Source organism: Pseudophryne corroboree, chromosome 11 (genome assembly GCF_028390025.1).
Source record: "Pseudophryne corroboree isolate aPseCor3 chromosome 11, aPseCor3.hap2, whole genome shotgun sequence".
In the NCBI taxonomy this organism is placed as follows: Eukaryota; Metazoa; Chordata; class Amphibia; order Anura; family Myobatrachidae; genus Pseudophryne; species Pseudophryne corroboree.
Genome location: NC_086454.1, coordinates 43,336,029 through 43,355,967, shown reverse-complemented (window position 1 = coordinate 43,355,967; position 19,939 = coordinate 43,336,029). Strand labels below are relative to the sequence as shown.

Sequence of the window (19,939 nt, the reverse complement as noted above, 5' to 3'; positions counted from 1 at the left end):
ATATTGTGATTTCTCTTACTTCCTAGGGGATACTGGGAATCCATTTAGTACCATGGGGTATAGACGGGTCCACTAGGAGCTATGGGCACTTTAAGAAATTGATAGTGTGCGCTGGCTCCTCCCTCTATGCCCCTCCTACCAGACTCAGTTTAGAAAATGTGCCCGGAGGAGCCGGTCACATCTCTGGAAGCTCCTGAAGAGTTTTCTACATTTATTTTCTGTGTTTGTTATTTTCAGGCAGGACTGGATGGCACTAGCCTGCCTGCTTCATGGGACTTAGGGAAGGGGACGTCCCAACCTCCCTCAGGGTTAACGGTCCCGTTCCTCGCTGACAGGACACTAACTCCTGAGGGAACTATTTGCAAGCCCCACCACAGCGACCGTACATTCCTGCAGCACGCCGCCACCCCTAATAGAGCCAGAAGAAAGAAGAGTGGTGAGTACTAAGCCGGCGTCCCGGTTAGTGGGTCGCCGGTCATTACGGCGGCATGAGGGTACGGAGACGCACGGCTTCTAAGCGGGACGAACTGCATCTCCCGCTGTGTAAGGACACAGACGCTGAACAACGGACATAGGGGCAGATGTATTAACCTGGAGATGGCATAAGGAAGTGATAAACCAGTGATGAGTGCAAGGTGATAAACGCACCAGCCAATCAGCTCCTAGCTGTTAATTGACATATTGGAGCTGATTGGCTGGTGCGTTTGTAACCTTGCACGGGGCAGATGTATTAACCTGGAGATGGCATAAGGAAGTGATAAACCAGTGATAAGTGCAAGGTGATAAACGCACCAGCCAATCAGCTCCTAGCTGCTACTTTACTTATTGGAGCTGATTGGCTGGTGCGTTTATCACCTTGCACTTATCACTGGTTTATAACTTCCTTATGCCATCTCCAGGTTAATACATCTGCCCCATAGTACCCAGACTGGCAACAAAGCCATAAAAGGTGTCTGTCTCCATTTTATGCACTTAAATACACAGCCAGTATAAAAAAAGAGCTGGAAGACTGTGTGCCATTGAAGGGACGGGGCTTCACTATGAGCGGATCCAGCAGCCCACCAGGGCCATTTTCCCTCTGCAGCTGACACTGACTAACAGGGATGCGCAGCTCCTCCAGTCGGACTCCAGATTACCTTAGAGGTACCAGGGGGGGTCATAGCAGGGGGGCAGCGATTATTAGTGTACTAAGTCCCTAATCTGGGTACTTAGTCTGCAACCTGGCTAAGTTTGGCATTAGCGATAAGGGTGGCGTGTGCTGGCTCCATACACTCTGCGTCTTCCTGGAAGGGCTCTTTGTGGGTTGTGTATTTAAACTTTTCATGTGTGTGTGTGCTGTCACTGTTACAGTGCAGTATGTCAGGCAAAGAGTGTGTTTCATGTAAGGCACAGTGTTCCTTTTCTCCTGGGGGTTCACTAGTGTGTACTCAGTGTAGTATCCCTTCCCAGGCTAGTGGTGCAGAACCAGCATGGCTGGACTCCATTAGGGGAATGATTTCTTCCATTTCCACTAAGTTATCTCGGAATGAGAAAGAGACACAATACTTAAGACAATTACTGTATGTCTGAGTTTCTGAAAAGAGACTCAGTACTCAAATCAGCATCTCAGTCCCTTGCCGTTTGTCCGCAAAAACGTTCTTTGGCCCATATCCTGCAGTCTGACTCTGATGATGAGGGGTCTGACATGGAGGAGGGTGAGGTGGACTCAGAGGTGGGGGAGGGTACTGTGTCACAGGGAGTAGAGGCTATCATAGAAGCTATCAGAGAAGTTCTGAATATCCCTGATAAGGTCACAGAGGAGATTGAGGAATCTCATTTTAATATAAAGAAGAAATCCTCTTCATCCTGTTTGAAGAACCGTGGGTTAATCCAGGCAAGAAATTTCAAATCCTTAAATGGTTGTTATCATTTTTTCCTTTTCCTCCTGAGGATAGGAAAAAAATGGGAAAATCCACCAATAGTGGATGCATCCATCTCCAGGCTATTATGGAAAATTGTATTGTGTGTCCCGGGTGCAGCCTCCCTAAAAGACGCGGCTGATCGCAAAATTGAGACTACACTTAAATCTTTGTATACAGCTGCAGGGGGCCCCAGAGACCCACTGTAGTATGTGGGTGGATTACCCGAGCCATTGCTAAATGGTCGGGTAACATAATAGAGTGATAAGATACCTTGCTTCAAGGTGAGATTATTTTGTCCTTGCAACATATACAGGACTCAGCAAACTTTATGGTGGAAGCCATAAAAGAGATAGGCTTGCTTAATGCATGCACCACTACTATGGCAGTGTCAGAGCGCAGGGGTTTATGGCTATGCCAGTGGACTGCGGATGCGGACTCCAGGAAAGGCGTGGAAGTCCTACCTTTCACGGGCGAGGCCTTATTTGGAGATGAACTAAACCAGTGATGGCTAACCTTGACACGCCAGCTGTTGTTGAACTACATATCCCAGCATGCCCTGCTCCGGTTTGTTATTTGGCCATGCTAAAACTGATGCAGGGCATGCTGGGATGTGTAGTTCAACAACAGCTGGAGTGTCAAGGTTAGCAATCACTGAACTAGACAAATGGATCTCCAGAGCTACTACGGGTAAGTCCACATATCTTCCTGCTGCAGCTCTCCCAGCTAGGAAGGCCTATTCAGGACCCAAACTACAGTCCTTTCGGATGGCCAAGTTTAGGGGCAAGGCCAGAGGTTCCTCTGCCGCCGCCAGAGGTGCTAGAGGTGAACCACGGAAATCTGCTACTGCAGGTTCACAGGAACAGAGTTCATGCTCTCCTTCCTCAAAACCTTCTGCATGATGGTGGACTGCATTGCCTGGAAGTCTGTCAGGTGGGAGCCCGGCTAAAATTCTTCAGTCACATCTGGACAACATTGTGCCAGGATTCCTGGGTCATAGACCTTATATCCCAGGGCTACAGACTAGAGTTCCAGGAACTCCCACCTCTCAGATTCTTCAAATCAGGCTTAGCAGGTTCACAAGAGGCAAGAATAACCTTACAGGGTGCCATTCAAAAACTGTTACAGACCCAAGTCATTGTTCCAGTTCCACCTCATCTACAAAACAAGGGTTACTATTCCAGCTTGTTTGTAGTACCGAAACCGGACGTTTCGGTAAGACCGATTCTGAACTTCCAAGTCGTTGAACCCATGTGTGTTCAAATTCAAGATGGAGTCTCTGAGAGCGGTGATCTCCTGTCTGGAGGAAGGGGAATTCCTAGTGTATCTGGATATCAAGGATGTGTACCTACATATTCCGATCTGGCCGCCTCATCAGGCTTATCTACGGTTTGCACTGCAGGACTGTCACTACCAGTTTCAGGCCCTGCCATTTGGTCTCTCCACGGCACTGAGGGTATTCACCAAAGTGATTATAATTCCGTACTTGGACGATCTTCTGATAAAGGCGCCATCCAGGGTACAACTGTTGGAGAACATTGCTCTGTCGACCAGACTACTTCTGTATCATAGGTGGATTTAGAATTTTTGCAAAATCTCACCTAGAACCAACGCAGAGGCTTCAGTTCCTGCGAATGATACTGGACACAGAATCTCAGAAAGCATTCCTTTCCTTGGAAAATGTGATAGTAATCCAGTCGATGGTCTGGGCTGTCCTGAAGCCGACTCGAATCTCAGTGCATCTCTGCATGCGCCTTCTGGGGAAAATGGTGGCTTCTTACGAAGCAATTCAGTACGGGAGGTTCCATGTGAGGCCCTTCCAGCTGGATCTGTTGGACAAATGGTCCGGATCACATCTTCACATGCACCAGAGGATTCGTCTGTCATCAAAAGCCAGGATCTACCTCCTGTGGTGGCTACAAACTTCTCACCTTGTTGAGGGCCGCGGGTTCGGGATTCAGAATTGGATTTTGCTAACCACAGACGCAAGCCTCAGAGGTTGGGGCGCAGTCACCCAGGGGGTACAGTTTCAGGGACAGTGGTCAAGTCAGGAAGTCGTCCTTCCAATAAACATTCTAGAACTGAGGGCTATCTACAACGCCCTTCAGCAAACCGCATTTCTTCTTCAAAATCAGGTTGTTCAGGTCCAGTCAGACAATGTAATGGCAGTGATGTACATAAACCGACAGGGCACAACGAAATGCAGAGCCACAATTTCAGAGGTGTCAAGAATTTTCCTCTGGGTGAAAAAACACGCAGTGGCGTTGTTGGAGGTCTTCGTCCCGGGGGTAGACAACTGTGAAGCGGACTTCCTCAGCAGACACTACCTCACCCGGGGGAATGGGGCCTTCACCCAGAGGTGTTCCTGTGGTTGACACGTCGGTGGGGATATCCACATATCAACATGATGGCCTCTCGACTCAACAAGAAGCTCCAGCGGTATTGTTCCAGGTCGAGAGACCCACAAGCAGTGGTGGTAGATGATCTACCAGCTGGTGTACGTGTTTCCTCCACTTCGTCTGATCCCAAGAATTCTAAAAAGAATAAAAAGGGAAAAAGTTCAAGCAATCCTCATTGCTCCGGACTGGCCACGATGGGTCTGGTATGCGGATCTTCTCGAGATGCTCCTCGAAGATCAGTGGCCTCTACCTCTTTGCTTGGATCTTCTACAACAGGGCCCGTTCGTCTATCAAGACTTATCAGAGCTACATTTAACGGCATGGAGGTTGAACAGCTGATTCTAGCCAGGAGAGGGATTCCTGACAAGGTCATTCCGACTATGATCCAGGCTAGAAAAGGGGTAACGTCTAAACATTACCATCGTATCTGGAGGAAATATGTCTCTTGGTGCGAGAGCAGACAATGGGGCAGATGTATTAACCTGGAGAAGGCATAAGGAAGTGATAAACCAGTGGATATATGCAAGGTGATAAAGACACCAGCCAATCAGCTCCAATATGTAAATTAACACTTAGGATCTGATTGGCTGGTGCCTTTATCACTTTGCACATATCACTGGTTTATCACTTCCTTATGCCTTCTCCAGGTTAATACATCTGCCCCAATATTCTGCGGTGGAATTTCATCTGGGACGTTTCCTGCTTTTTCTACAGTCGGGAGTGGATGCGAGTCTACGTCTAGGCTACATAAAAGTCCAGATTTCGGCCTTGTCTATTTTCTTTCAGAAACAATTTGCTTCTCTCCCTGAGGTTCAGACATTCTTGAAAGGTGTTCTACACATCCAACCTCCCTTTGTGCCTCCCACGGCTCCTTAGGATCTCAACTTGGTGCTGCAATTCCTCCAATCGGACTGGTTTGAACCGTTACAGGAGGTAGACGTAAAGTACCTTACGTGGAAGACTGTCACACTGTCACACATAGAGGGAGGAGCCAGCCCACACTATCAGTTTCTTAAAGTGCCCATGGCTCCTAGTGAACCCATCTATACCCCATGGTACTAATGGATTCCCAGTATCCCCTACCGACTACGAGAAAAGGATTTACCGGTAGGTAATTAAAATCCTATTATCTGTGTGGATGTATAATATACAGACAGTACATAAACAGAGACGTAGATAACTGTATGGTGCATAGTTGTTCATTTGGACTAGTTTAAAAGCCACACTGGTGGAGTCAGTGTGAGGCTTCCACCCCCACCTGCTGGACATATTTGGAACTGCAGCAGGAACCCTTTGGATTAGAATGTCACCTCTAATCTGTACCAAAGCTGCAGATCTCTAAATGGTTAGGAAAGGGCAGATAATGGCTAGAGTTGGGGCTGTCAGAGTCCAAGATAAGGGAAAATAGGAAAGGTAAATTGTAATTTCTCTTACGTCCTAGAGGATGCTGGGGACTCCGTAAGGACCATGGGGTATAGATGGGCTCCGCAGGAGACATGGGCACTCTAAGACCTTTTAATGGGCGTGAGCTGGCTCCTCCCTCTATGCCCCTCCTCTAGACCTCAGTTAGATTCTGTGCCCAGAGGAGACTGGTCACAAACTAGGGGAGCTCTACTGATTTTCTCTAGAAAATACTTTTGTTAGGTTTTTTATTTTCAGGGAGCACTGCTGGCAACAGGCTCCCTGCTTCGTGGGACTGAGGGGAGAGAAGCAGACCTACTTTTACTGATAGGCTCTGCTTCTTAGGCTACTGGACACCATTAGCTCCAGAGGGTCGGAACACAGGTGTCGTCCTCGCTGTTCGTCCCAGAGCCGCGCCGCCGTCCTCCTCGCAGAGCCGGAAAAGATAGAAGCCGGGTGAGTATAGGAAGCAAGAAGACTTCAAAGGCGGCAGAAGACTTCAGATCTTCGTGAGGTACCGCGCAGCGGTCGCGCTGCGTGCCACAGCCCCACACACACACACACACAGGCACAAAGGGTGCAGGGCGCCCTGGGCAACAATTTTTACCTCATATATAGGCTGGCACAAGTATAGATACTGCTGAGGCAGTATATAAAGCCCCGCCAGTATAAAGAAACAGCGGGACCGAAGCCCGCCATCGAGGGGGCGGAGCTTGTTCCCTCAGCTCTAACCAGCGCCATTGTCTCCACAGCTTGATGCAGAGAAGCTGCTCCCGGACTCTTCCCCTGCTGTACACAAGTAACAGGGTGCAAAATGAGGGGGTGCACATTAATTTGGTGCAAAAATTATTATTATAAAAGCGCTTACTAGTCTGGGACTTTGTTTCAGAACCACAGGGCGCTGGGTGTGAGCTGGCATACTTTCTCTCTGTCTCTCCAAAGGGCCTTAATGTGGGTCTGTCCCCATATCCATATATCCCAGGGTGTGTGGGGTGTCAGTACGTGTGTGTCGACATGTCTGAAGCGGAAGGCTCTTCTAGGGAGGATGCAGAGCAGATGGTAGTATTGTCTCCGGAGACACCGCCGACAGCTAATTGGGTTGACATGTGGAATGTTTTGAATGCAAGTGTGGCTTTATTACATAAGAGATTGGACAAAGCAGAGTCCAAATGCCAACCAGGGAGTCACTCCATGGCTCTTACTGTGTCACAAGACCCTTCAGGGTCCCAAAAACGTCCCTTTACCCAGATAGCAGACACTGATACCGACACGGATTCCGACTCCAGTGTCGACTATGATGAGGCAAAGTTGCACCCAAGGGTGGCAAAGAGTATTCAATACACGATTATTGCAATAAAAGATGTATTACATATCACAGAGGACCCGTCTGTCCCGGACACACGGGTCTGTATGTTTAAGGGAAAGAAACCTGAGGTAACATTTCCCCCATCACATGAGCTGAACGCTTTATTTGAAAAGTATGCAGAAAGTTAGACCAGATGCGGTGCGCTTATCAAGAGACAAAGTATAATTGATACTTCCCTTATGTATTCTTTGTCGTAGGTTCTAACAGGTACTCCGGGTAAATGGAATCCACATGTGGGTGTGAAAGAGACAATTCCAAATATAGTGTAGTATGTTAAATAAAACAATTTTTTATTCAGACAATAAAAATTTGTGAATATAGCCAAATAAACAGGCAATTCAAAAATGTATGGTAATAGGTGGAGGTTTACCAGAGTTAAGGTAAAATCAAAGCCTTTAACAATGCCTTTCTGATGTTAATAGCTGGTGTCAATATAAAGAACAGACATCCTAATGCGTAGAAGTAAAGGTGGAGAATTACCAGATTTTCATGAGGTGTGTGCCTTTAAGATGTCTAGATAGGGAGATACTGGCTCCGGAACCCGTCTCCAAAGTCCACACAAATCTGTCCGTCTGATGAGTCTCCTTCTCACAGTTGTTCTCCTGTCATGTAATGCCGACGCGTTTCGGGATCTCTCCCTTCCTCAAGGCTGCATGACAGGAACTAAGTCAGAATAAACTATTTATACCTTATGTGGGGATTGGATCCGGGTCGTAAGGTCACTGATTAAAAATGCACATCAAATATGTAGCTAAAGTATGTCAAATACAAAACTTTTTACAGTTGCATTAAAATTGAATATAAATAAAAACTTCATATATTCCAAAACACAGAATTATTATTTTTAAATATAATATTGTCCGTTCACCGGAAGTGACGTCTGTCACACTTCCGGTTGATAATCCGGGATCTTATAAAGAAAGTACTGAATCTCTGTAGTTTTATTTAATAAGAGTTCCACCCTGTTGATACGTTGGTGGTATAAGTGAAATGACCACATAATGGTCCTTCACGGTGATTCCGCAGGTGTAAAGCGGGTGTTACCCGCACTTTTCCGGTCCGTGGAACGCACCACGGAACACATAACGCTTCCGGTCACCTACTTCCGGTCGCGTCAATGGAACGCATGTGAAGCGCATCACAGCGCTAGTGCAGCTCTTTGTTTAGATCCCATTCTCAGCTGGCTTCCCGTTTACAGACAAACATAGTTATGCCATATAAGTACATCTGGCAATGGTGGTTAAGATAATGGTTATAAAATAACAGTCTGCAAATATAAATAAAAATATTGAGAAGAAAATAATATAAAAATGGAACATAAAAATGTACAGTTAATAAATTAATAAATTAACAATAGGGAAATGTGGGCTAATACCCTCGTGCATAAATGTGAGGTTGAGAAACAAATGCTGATAGTGTGTCAGGTTTGCAGAAAAAGAGGGGAGACAAGATTAGAGGAACCATTTTAGTTCAAAGTCTGCATTCAAGCCATTGGGGACAAGGCTTTTCAGTTTATAAATCCATTTCATCTCTGTCTTGGCCAGTCTCGTTACTTCATCTCTGTGCCTCCAAGTATTTTTCACGTTTTCAATAGCTAGAAATTGCAGAATATGTTTTGTTGATGAATTATGTTTTTCTTTGAAATGACTAGATAGCGGGTGGGTCATGACTCCTTTCTTTATGTTCCTCACATGTTCCCCAAGCCGTGTTTTGAGTGCCCTACTTGTTTTGCCCACGTAGATCTTATGGCAGCTACACTCTATGAAATAGATAATGTTGGTGGTGTGGCAGGTCATAAAGTCATGAAGTTTATAGGTGATGCCGTTCACAATAAAATCTTCATATTTTGATTTGGTGGTGGTTATTTCACGGCAGGCCTGACATGTCCCACATCTATAAAAGCCCTTACTCCTGATGGGGTGATGATCTTTAGATGGTAGTGCACTTGTAGTTAGTTTGCTTTTTAAATTGGGTGCCTTCCTGTAGATGAATTTAGGCTTAGCTGGTATGATATCTTTAAGCAGATGGTCTTTTTGTAGTAAATGCCAATGTTTCTTGATTATGTGCTCAATTTTTTTATGTTGATGAGTGAATTGTGTTATAAAGGCAAATTTGAAAGCATCTTCTCCGGGATTTATCTTGTTTTGTACTTTAAGGAGTTCTTCTCTATCCTTATTCATAACTTCCTCTTTGAATTTGCCCAATCGTTCTTTGTTGTAGCCTTTTTCTTCAAACCCTTTTTTCATTTGGTCAATTTGTTCTTCGCATACGTTATTCTTGCTACAATTCCTTCTTAATCTGAGGAACTGGCTTTTGGGTACACTGTTTAGCCAATTTAAATGATGTTCACTTGTAATGTCTATATGATTATTAGCATCCGTGGGTTTTTTTATAGCATTTGGTCTCTATTCTGTCTTCCTCAATGTAGATGTTCAGGTCTAGGAAATGTAGTTCCTTTTGGCTCATTGTGAAGCTGAGAGTTAGATTGAAATCGTTGTTGTTGAGTGTTTTGCAGTAGTTTTCCAATTCCTCCTTCGGTCCTTCCCAAAAAAAGATGATGTCATCTATATACCGATGCCATATTTTGAGGTTGTTCTTGTAATTGGGGTTTGTTTTCACTTGTTTCTCCTCCCAGTATGACATATATAAATTTGCGAAACTTGGCGCAAATTTAGTGCCCATCGCTGTCCCGACCAGTTGATTATAATATGAGCCATTAAAATAAAAGTAGTTATTTTTTAATATGAATGATATACTTTGCAGAAGTAGTTCTTTCTTATTCTCAGAAAGGTCCGTTTTGTCCAAATAAAATTTCACTGCCTCTATGCCTTTTTCGTGCGGTATGTTCGTGTAGAGGGCCTCCACATCTGCTGTTGCCATATACATATTGTTGTTCCACTTGATTTTGTTAATTTTCTGCAGTGTATCTGTTGTATCTTTCAGATGAATCTGTTGTATCTTGAACAACAATATGTATATGGCAACAGCAGATGTGGAGGCCCTCTACACGAACATACCGCACGAAAAAGGCATAGAGGCAGTGAAATTTTATTTGGACAAAACGGACCTTTCTGAGAATAAGAAAGAACTACTTCTGCAAAGTATATCATTCATATTAAAAAATAACTACTTTTATTTTAATGGCTCATATTATAATCAACTGGTCGGGACAGCGATGGGCACTAAATTTGCGCCAAGTTTCGCAAATTTATATATGTCATACTGGGAGGAGAAACAAGTGAAAACAAACCCCAATTACAAGAACAACCTCAAAATATGGCATCGGTATATAGATGACATCATCTTTTTTTGGGAAGGACCGAAGGAGGAATTGGAAAATTACTGCAAAACACTCAACAACAACGATTTCAATCTAACTCTCAGCTTCACAATGAGCCAAAAGGAACTACATTTCCTAGACCTGAACATCTACATTGAGGAAGACAGAATAGAGACCAAATGCTATAAAAAACCCACGGATGCTAATAATCATATAGACATTACAAGTGAACATCATTTAAATTGGCTGAACAGTGTACCCAAAAGCCAGTTCCTCAGATTAAGAAGGAATTGTAGCAAGAATAACGTATGCGAAGAACAAATTGACCAAATGAAAAAAGGGTTTGAAGAAAAAGGCTACAACAAAGAACGATTGGGCAAATTCAAAGAGGTAGTTATGAATAAGGATAGAGAAGAACTCCTTAAAGTACAAAACAAGATAAATCCCGGAGAAGATGCTTTCAAATTTGCCTTTATAACACAATTCACTCATCAACATAAAAAAATTGAGCACATAATCAAGAAACATTGGCATTTACTACAAAAAGACCATCTGCTTAAAGATATCATACCAGCTAAGCCTAAATTCATCTACAGGCAGGCACCAAATTTAAAAAGCAAACTAACTACAAGTGCACTACCATCTAAAGATCATCACCCCATCAGGAGTAAGGGCTTTTATAGATGTGGGACATGTCAGGCCTGCCGTGAAATAACCACCACCAAATCAAAATATGAAGATTTTATTGTGAACGGCATCACCTATAAACTTCATGACTTTATGACCTGCCACACCACCAACATTATCTATTTCATAGAGTGTAGCTGCCATAAGATCTACGTGGGCAAAACAAGTAGGGCACTCAAAACACGGCTTGGGGAACATGTGAGGAACATAAAGAAAGGAGTCATGACCCACCCGCTATCTAGTCATTTCAAAGAAAAACATAATTCATCAACAAAACATATTCTGCAATTTCTAGCTATTGAAAACGTGAAAAATACTTGGAGGCACAGAGATGAAGTAACGAGACTGGCCAAGACAGAGATGAAATGGATTTATAAACTGAAAAGCCTTGTCTCCAATGGCTTGAATGCAGACTTTGAACTAAAATGGTTCCTCTAATCTTGTCTCCCCTCTTTTTCTGCTGTCAAAGTCAAAAATATTACATAGAGAGAACATACAAACCACACACACATTTAAGTCGATATACTTGCAAATATGCGCAGCGAGCACAGCAATATATGGAAACACACGCATTTGCTCGGACATGGCACGGAGATGGATTCGGCGCTTGTTTCATACAGTACATGGTTATAATAATGTCAAGCACCAGACATCATGGAGATTTAGAATTGGCTGATGAATTGATGTCATGAATATGTATTATCTGAACAGAACCAGATGCGCCCATCATGTTTGGTATTGAAGCAAGCAGAATGATGTGTGGGTTAGTTTGATGCTGGTTGTGAAGTTGTGGGACATTGCAGCGGATAGATATGATTATATGTATAAAAGCTGAGATCACTTTGTTGAGAACAATGGATGATCAAGCCAACCTTTTACTAAGATTTTCAGGGCTGAACCTGATTAACATATACAAAGGAGAGAGAGAGACCCCTCCCCTAGGAACAGACACACAGGAGGATAGTTCCTGTCTGGGGGGGTTGGGGGTCAGTTTTTGCAGGTGGCCTCAGAGAACAGATGTAATGAAGCTACACTCAGAACAAAGCTCCCAGAAGCATGGCTGGATCATCACCAGGCACCAAAGGCTAAGTATTGAATTCACATGGCTAGATAAGGAAATATAGACAGATTGCTTTCTGGTTTAAATAGGATATTGTAACTTGGTTGTGTGATTGTTGGGTGTTTGTGTGATAGATCTGGGAATCTGTGATGGTAGCTGGGACATTAGACAACCTGTAGCATAGCATTTGTGGTATTTGTTTGCCTATGGTGATTTAAAATAGATTGTGCTGGTTAGTTATAATATATCTTGTTAATCATAAATACCACCATGCAGTTACGTTTGAACATGTGCTGGTAGCAATGGCAGGCTGAGATGTGTGGTTACATTGTGATCTGGTCTTGTGATGAATATGCTCTGGTTATTGAGATACTGAAGTTGTTTGGAATGTGAAAGTGAATAAGATGGTTCTAGGAAGTTGGATTGAAATTGTGAAAGGTGATTTAGATGGTTTGGAATTGTAAAATCAGAACATATGCATTGTTCTGAGGCTTGGACAGTTTGGAATAAAATGGAGTCTTGTGTCTTCTGCTATGTGATTGTGGGGTAGCAGAGAGTGCCATGTGTTTGGACCTGCAAATCTAAAATGGCTGCTGCCGGGTATTTTCCCCTCCCCCTTTCAACCATGTGGTGCAGTCTTTGGAATCATGGGAGCTTTAATAAAATGGAGTCTAGCTTCTGTCCCATGCGGTATTGTAGGGTTGTGTATATAGGGACTGCCAGTATGGGTAAGGTCAAGTATTTTCTCCACAAAGATTCTCAGCATTGAATAACTGCGCAGCGATTGTTCCTCACATGTGTAAGCTTCGCTGCAACCATATTGATCTTCTTGTTATTGTGAGCCAATCTCTCTCTCTCTCTCTCTCTTCTCCTCTTTCTCTCTTATTTTCTCTTAAATAGTAATTGTATTATATTTCCTGTGTAGTTATCTGGTTAGGTAGTCTATGTTATATTGTAGTGTATGATTTGTATTTGTATTAATTCTTTTGCAAGTATATCATTCATAATATATATATTAGGCGTTGGACCCTGAGCACGGTATCTGTGTATTTCTTATAGTGTTAAGTATTCTCAGAGCGTCGGTGACGCTAGAACAGCTTTAAAGGTAATAAGGTTATACTGTGTTGCATCTACACTCTACCACTACACAGAGGTTTACAGTATAAGTACATTCCTTAAGGTATAGTTAAGGGAGTACCCTTGCGGTACTTTTTGCGCCAATTGCGTACTGTGTTCTTTAACCTTTAACGTGTTTTTAATAAGATAAATATTTAGCTTTGTTAGATGGGGGCTCTGGTCCGGGATATCACGATCTTAATGATGCACTGTACATTACAAACGCGGCTGTAATTGACCGGCTAATGATGGACATCTCGCAAAATGCTGAAAAAAAAAAAAAAAAAAAACATCCACGTTAATGTATTGTGGTATCAGTAAGACGCTGATAGGAAATTTTAAGGGACAAGGCGTTTCTCATAATATTTAAGATGCTAAAATGTATTTTTATTGTCGCAAAACCAGGTTCAAATGGATCATATCGTGTTTGATTAAGATTAGATTGTTTATCTGTTTAAGTAGGTTTAAAAGTACATTTAAAAGTTACTTTGGGAGCTAGCATGGTGATTTTCTTTATGGCAGGAGAGGCCGCATGGTCTGTCCACCATTTTGTGTGACCCTCATGGAGGTGGAAGGGGGAGGAGCAGCGGCCATTTTGGGAAGGTCAAAAAAATTTTTTTGAACGGCTGATTTTCAGTTGACTCAGGAAATAATCAGCCATCCATTGTCAAAAAGAAATCATCATTTAATGAGTTTTTTAATGCATTTATTTAATCTATATCATAGTCAATCATAAGTAATAGTGATTGGTACTTATATGTAAAATCTATATGCGTGTGCTTACATCAATGTATGTTATTAGATTAAATTTAGAATTGCATTTTCATCTGTGTACTTTCACATATCTCACCTTCCTGTTTGCCATTTGAATTGATAAACGTGCTAAGAGAGATTTGTCGCTATTTAAATAGTTAAAGTGTAAAAGTAATACATTAAGGGGTAAATTGTAAGACACACGCACAGCTTTACCTGAGATACAAGGAAAGACCTGTGTGGTGCTTGGTAGATGATTACAGTTAAAGATCATCTACATTGATAAACGTGCTAATTGTATTTTTCTGGCCAGCGTACACGTGTCTCTAACAAAAGACTGAGACTCGCGAACGCAACACAAAGGCCGACGCACGCAGCGTATATTACGCAACGGAGCGTACGGGTACGCCCACGTAACTCAAATCACAAGTGTTAATTTTTTTCAACGCGATAAATAGCGCAACGCGGTAAATAACGCAAGGCGATAAATCGCGCAAATCTATTCTAACATTCGAAATTTAAATTAACAGATCCTTCTCCTAATTGGTAACACATCTGGTCTAAAGAGAAATTTCTGCGCAGAGATAGAAATAGAAACAAAAGTGTATATGTGGTGAGTGAGTGTTTGTTTTTACAATTTTTGAGGTTGAACCACAAGAAAAGTCGAGTTCTCGTGAGGTACATGCGTGTAAGTGACGTACATGGTGGCTAGGGAGGCATCCCTGGTTAAAACATACAATTTGAGCATTAGAGTGTAGCAGACCAGGAGGTCATACTGTAACAGACCAGGAGGTCATAGCAGACCAGCAGGTTTAGGTACAGCAGACAAGGAAGTCCGCTATACAGTCCACAGGCACAACACCAAGAAAGGGTTGGTGCAACACCCATATAGGCCATACAAGCTCTGGCTGAAGGAATTCGCAGCCGTAATTTTCGATTCCACTGGTCGCTCCGTACATAAGATTAGTTGCTTATGTGCTGAACGATTGTACCGCACGTAATTGTGTACATTAGTAAACCTGACCGGTACTATTTGTGTACGAAGGTCATAAACGCTATTTGTACATTCTAACGTGATTTGTGTAATTTTTTTTATTTTAAGGGAGGTTCGCTGCTCACTCAGGAACTATCCAACAACCAATAGTTACTGGAAAGAGTAAGTGTTCTTCGGATCACCCTCACAGGTTCCAGTAAATAGAGGTTCAGGTCGCAGGGGCCCTGGGTCGAGTACGCCAGCACCATATCGGTGTGATCAGGTCGTATTGGTCGGCGTGGGCGAGTGAGTGGGGTACTCGGTAAACCGCCACCGTCAGCCTATTTTGAACATTTTGGTTTGCGTAAGGGTTGGCTGAATAAAGCAACACCTTCGAACTATGGGGGCCACTTGTTCAGGTAGGGGGCGATCAACCTCGGTTCGGGTTGATTCAGTGAACCGACCAGTCGGGTCGGCAAGGTATGTAATGTGTGAGAAATACGGAAGTCACACAGAAGCTTTATGTGATGAATGGGAGAGAATGACAGTACATGACGGGGAGAAATTCCCAAGAGTAGGTAGCTTCAGCACAGAAGTGTTAACGAATTTAAGGAGAAGGATATGTCTCATTAAATCAGCAAAGAGACGAATCAAGCATTATGATTGTTTGCAGTTATGGCAACAGGAAAGTGAAATGCAAAGAAATGTAACTTACATACCTAACTTTCATCTTGAGAGGAGAGACATGGCAATGGAGAGGATTATGGTTGCAGAGAAAAGGCACAATGTTGAACAATAAAAACGCACTTAGCAACTGTAGTATAGATGATAAGAATAAGTGTAATAAACATAACAATGATAATTGTAATGCTGTTAAATGTACAACTATTAACCCGTGCAAGTTGCACCCCATGTCAAACTTCCCTCAGGAATACGAGCAAGAAAGTGAACTCAACACGATGTCGGCACCACTTCCAGCAGCCATCCTACAAGACATCCAGGTGGACGCGACCAAATTGGTAAAGGCAATAATCAAACCCCCTAACGGAGGGTCAGGTGAGGTCGTGTCCACAGGTACGTACAATGTTTTATATCACGCACAAACAAATGTACCCCATATTGTAAGACCAAAACAAGGTGATGTAATTGAGTTTAGTCCTGTCAGGGTGATCACAGTCCCCAATGGGAAGACTGACGATCAGGGAACCATTCCCGTCCAGGACAGTGCAATGCGCTGTCCCTGGTCCCGGACTGAATTGAGATCAATTATGTCCGAATTTCCCGATCCACGGAAAAATCTAGTCGCATGTCAAAGGTTCATTAAAGAACTAGGAAACTCAACAGAACCCACCAACAAAGATTGGCGGACAGTGCTGAGGGCATGTTTGCCCTCCGGTGTTGACTCTGCGACATTTATTACTGATTGTCAATTAGACACAGAAGTACCTCAAACGGAGGAACACAATCAGGAATGTATTAAGCAGATAAACCAACAGTTGGAAGTATATTTCCCTGCCGTTGTCAAGTGGAATGAAATCTTCTCCATAAGACAAAACGAAAGGGAAAGTATCTCCAGTTATTTCAATCGAGCACTGCAAGTAATGGCTAGGAACACTGGGATCACAGACATCAAAACATGCGCACAGCATAGAGAAATAGCGGTTAAGGTATTAATGAATGGTTTAAAGGAGGTATTGAGTACAAGGGTACAGACCACCAACCCAAACTGGAGAAATATCTCGGTGGCCGCATTAAGAGAGGCCGCTATTGATATTGATCAAAATATCACCAGATACAGAGAGTCACAAAGTGATAAATTAATGGCCGCAAGTATACAGGCCCTAACCACAAGACCACTCCAGCATAAGCCCCAAACCCCTGCGAGAAATTTAAATGTGGAAGTCTGTTACAATTGTCATTAAAAAAAAGGACACTTTGCGAGAGATTGTAGATCAAGAGGAATACAAAAGTCATATCAATCCCCTAGACAACAACATAACCATGATATCCAAGGAAGCAGGGAAGCACAGGGAAAGCGGTTGATGGTGATGAGCATCCGAGCGTTTGAGGAGGCATCAAATCAACCAAAACCTCAGGTCACTGACACTTGGAAGAAGCCCCGGGTTTGTTATCTTTGTAAAGGAGAAGGGCATTATGCCAGCAGCTGTAATAACCCACATAAAGTCAGACCCCCTAGACCCAGAAATGAGCAAAATTAAAACACACACAATTATAAACAGGGACCATATAGGAAGAATTTTGGGCCACACCCATGATATGTGGTCAGGAAAGGTGATCATTAGAACTGATGGTAAGCCTGAGGTAACGGTTAATAAATTGGGAGGTCATTCCCTGAAGACACAGGAATGACCAGGTGAAACGTTGTAAATGCATCTGTGAAATGTTTCTTTTTCTCTCTCCCCATCTCTGACGAATATTGGTAGGATTCAAACATTGCATATATACTTGGTCTTTGCAGAAGTCTACCAAACCCCAGCATGACCTATCCGCATCAATGTATCCTGGCCAGATACAGAAAGTGGAGTATGGTGCTGGGGGGAGGGACTGCGCAAGGAAACCATTGGACATGTAGATATGACAGCCTGATGATCTGACAATGTTTTAAAATGTTTGAAAAATGTTTTTTTTCTCTTTTCCTATTGATGGCTATTGTTGATTTAAGTAATATACACATGCATATAAATTGTTCTCTCTCTTTGTTTTTTTTTTGCTGTTGTTGTTTTCTCTCTCTTCTCACTCATGCTTTCATGTTTTAAAGATGGTATGTCACCCATCAGTTAGACAAATGGTAATGCAAGATTTTTGCTCCTTACAGAAAGATCGCTGGTTTGGAGGGAATATTGCATCACCAGAATGTTCGTTTGGAAGACTGAGAGACAGCACCTTTGAGAAGACAGCAGAACAAGAAGAACAACAAGACGAGAGAACTAATTATCGTAACAAGTTTCTCTCCCCCTCAAACTGATTTTCTGTACCCCATTACAAATTTCTTCTTTTCTCCTCCTGTAAGATGGACTTGCCCCGAGAGACTGTGATATGGATTTTCCTGTTGACCATGACGTTGACCCGAGCAGTCTGTTTCGGTGAGAGTACCAGTGAGGTCGAGAAAGGATCCAGAAAGGTTCCAATGACTAAGACGGAGGTGTAAATTTCCAATAGCAACACAAGCACCGAGCAAAGGCGAGTACCGGAAACGATCTAACAGCCATGTTATTTGTAAACATTGTTAGCTGAAAAGAAAACTGGGGCCCTCATTCCGAGTTGTTCGCTCGGAGTTTTTCATCGCATCGCAGTGAGAATTCTCTTAGTGCGCATGCGCAATGTTCGCACTGCGACTGCGCCAAGTAACTTTACTATGAAGAAAGTAAGTTTACTCACGGCATTTTCATCGCTCCGACGTTCGCATTGTGATTGACAGGAAATGGGTGTTACTGGGCGGATGCACGGCGTTTTAGGGGCGTGTGGCTGGAAACGCTACCGTTTCCGGAAAAAACGCAGGAGTGGCCGGAGAAACGGTGGGAGTGCCTGGGCGAACGCTGGGTGTGTTTATGACGTCAGCCAGGAACGAAAAGCACTGAACTGATCGCACAGGCAGAGTAAGTCTGAAGCTACTCAGAAACTGCTAACTCGTTTGTAATCGCAATATTGCGCGTACGTCGGTCGCAATTTTAAGAAGCTAAGATTCACTCCCAGTAGGCGGCGGCTTAGCGTGTGTAACTCTGCTACATTCGCCTTGCGAGCGAACAACTCGGAATGAGGGCCTGTATCTGTAGGCTCTGTAACAATGTAGTTGAGGATGGGTGCATTAAGAAATGCCAATCCAGTTTTAATATCCACATGGACCGGCATCCATTGAGTGACTATCACTCCTTAGTGGGTAGTGTGTTAAATAAGACAGATTGTTGGGTATGCTCTCAAGTACCTCAAGGTCATAGCAAATCAGGGCTAGTACCATTTCCTTTAACGGTAGGGGAGGTACTTGAGCTAAAGGGTGGGAGACCGGTGGACAGGAGGTTTAATATCTCTAGTCCTCCTAGTTTGAAGCTCCACCAATATCATGTGGATAGGTCCCTATTATGTTTTAACATCTCCAATCCCCGAAAGCCGGGAAATTGGGAAGTGTCATGGAGTAACCAAACCATGACCTTTTCATATAGAGCAGATAGAATGCCGACAGATACAGTGCTTGTACGCCACATAGCCAGTAGAGGAAAATCTTTCCGGTATAGGTATACCTTAGGAAATAGGATTACGAGAGTTGGAGAGGTATCACCAGGATACTGTGCACATATCGTACAACCTGATACGTGTACTAAGCAGATGGAAGAATTAGGGTTAGGAGATTTCACATGGAAGGTGTGTAATATGGTTATGTCCTACTCCGTCCCATATGTTCTCCCCGATGATGCATATTTCATATGCGGGAGAAAGGCGTATGAGCGGCTTGCCCCAAACTCTGAAGGATTGTGTTATATTGGAAAAGTACTACCTGAGGTAATGAGTCTAAGGAGTGAGGAAACTGTAATTCCAATGGACTTGATTTATGACCCAACGGTAGAAACAATGATGTGATGAAAATGCGATTTCTACGGTCCGTTTCTTTCACCTGTTTTTCCGTTTTCTCCAAGGTAAAAAGACCCACTTGGACGAGGAGTTTGATGAGCCGATATACAGACAACAGATGGATTAAAGAAGAAGTTTTGACAACCTGATACACAGATTTTTGATGAACTATGCCATGGATCCCCAGTTTCCCTAGAAATTTTAAAATTACGCTAGCCCAACACTTTTGTAAATCTATGGACATTGACAGCTTTTGCTCGCACCTTATGGGCAAAAGCACAAAGAAGACTGCATTCAACAGACACCAAACAAGACCTCAATCGACGAATGTTCATTTACCTGACATAGAATACCACCGCATTTACCGTAATTATGTCTTTTCTTCATTTCTACAACCCTCAGGTAATGACACACATAGTCGA

The 19,939-nt window shown here is 43.2% G+C and overlaps 1 protein-coding gene across 2 annotated transcripts in view; it reads left to right on the top strand.

Moving 5' to 3' along the window:
• LOC134968589 (uncharacterized) overlaps positions 1–19,939 on the top strand; it is a 174,837-nt gene that overhangs the window by 74,177 nt on the left and 80,721 nt on the right. The window lies entirely within an intron of this gene.